Source organism: Aotus nancymaae, unplaced genomic scaffold, assembly GCF_030222135.1.
Source record: "Aotus nancymaae isolate 86718 unplaced genomic scaffold, 86718_ANA_hifiasm-v0.15.2.pri h1tg000011l, whole genome shotgun sequence".
NCBI classification, from domain to species: Eukaryota; Metazoa; Chordata; class Mammalia; order Primates; family Aotidae; genus Aotus; species Aotus nancymaae.
Window position 1 is genome coordinate 20,350,822 of NW_026988422.1, and position 2,040 is coordinate 20,352,861.

Consider the following 2,040-nt stretch of genomic DNA (forward strand, 5'->3'; position numbering starts at 1 on the left):
TCCAATGTGGCCTAGGGAAGACAAAAGATTGGACACTCTTGGATTAGACTGTGTTGATCTGAGAACCTTCAAAAAGAACAGACTACAGGGCTGGGCACAGTGCCTCACACCTGTAATCCCAGCACATTGGAAGGCTTAGGCAGCCAGATCACGTGAGGCCAGGAGTTTAAGATCAGCCTGGCCAACACGGTGAAATACCATCTGTACTAAAAATATAAAAATTAGCTGGGGGTGGTGGCACATGCCTATAATCCCAGCTACTAGGGAGGCTGAGACACAAGAATTGCTTTAACTTAGGAGGCAGAGGTTGTGGTGAGCCAAGATCATGCCACTGCCCTCCAGCCTGGGCAAAAGAGCTAAGACTGTATCCAAAAAAAAGAAAAGAAAAAGAAAGTAGACTACAGAGGAGGGTGAGTATTTCCCTCATGGTAAAAGAAGGTAAGCCCTAAGGGATTGGGAAAGTAGGAAATGTGGGAGGGCTCAGATGGAAGACCAGCAACAGTGTGAGCAGCAGCCAAAGGACTGGGGACTTTTTTTAAGGTATTAGGTAGCAAAAGGAACTTTACAAATTAGTCTTCAGTTACCCAAAGGAGAAACAAGTTACGGAGTTTAAAATTTGCCTGTTAATATAACCTCATCTACAGGTTAATAAATCCTGGGGCATTTGAGCTGTATATAAAGGATTTCATCAGTATCTTCCCAACACCTACCCAAACTCTCCTACCCATTTCAAGTCCTCCCTCATCCCAGAATAATTCTGGGGTCATCTTAAGCATTTAGCTCTTTCTACATATAGGTTAGAAACAGACTGTACAGGCATTTTCTTGGGCTTTCAGGTCTTGGTACCTTATCTTGGTGCCCACCTCTACCTAACATGGGATAAGCAGCAACCCAGAGCCAGAAGTCAGGGGATCTGAATTATTCATTCAACAAATACCTACTGAGCACCTACTACGGTTCTAGGTCCTGGAGGTACAAAGATGAATATATTTGGTCTCTGACCTCAAGGATAGTTTATTGAGACAGATTAACAAATAGGAAATTATGATGCAGTGTAGTGAGTGCTACGATGGATGCCGAATCAAATCTTGTCTCCCAGAGTAGTTTTCATGGAGCTGTCACTAATTCAGCTGATCACTCTAGTCACTTCTTGGGGGCTTATGTGTAGAATTTCCAGCTATCAAACTCCATAAGTCTACTTACTGTACACTACCACACTACTACTACTACAGTGTGGCAATTATGATTTACAACTAGAAAGGAATAAAGGAGGTGACGGGATTGGCAGTGAGTAAGGGAGTATGCTTCTTAACGTAATGAAATTACACAAATATTGAGAATATTTAAAATGCATTCATTTTAATAAAAACTATACTTCAAAGCGTATGTTAGCAGAGGTAGTGACGGGAAATTATTGCTGGACTATCAAACACTTGACAGAAATTCCAGAAATTTTCCTGCCTTCTGAGAAGCACTAAACACATATGAACTAAAGGGAGTGAAATCTACCTTATGAAGATCTGCCAAAAAGCTGATTCTTCAAAAAGGTGTTCTCGAAACCTTGGTGTAACTGGCACCAAGACCCATTTTCAATGGCTCGTTTTTTTAGGAAACAGAACTGACAAGGTACAAACGGACCCCGCCCAACCTGGAAGCCTTCTCGAATGTTGGCAGAGTAGGTTGGACTTGTTTTTGCACAAATCGCCTTTCCCTCTTTCCATACTCCACTTGCACTTGAATATTGCACTTTCTTCCTCATTTAAGCGGGATTCCTGGCATTTTTAATACGCTAAATTACTTTAACCTGTTACCACCTAGAGCTGAACGTAACCAGCCGCAGACTCCGGTTGCATGACCCAGGAGCCACTGAGACACGCAGCAAAGGCCTGCCAGGATCACGCTGAGCTTCACCTCTAGCGGCCAACTCACTTCCGGGGGTGGACTCAGCACAGCAGTGGCCCGACCTGCCCTCAACCGGAAGTGTTTGGGGCTCCGGCTTTGCCGTCGCCGTGCCCTCTGGCCTTTGCCCCCGGTCGGGCG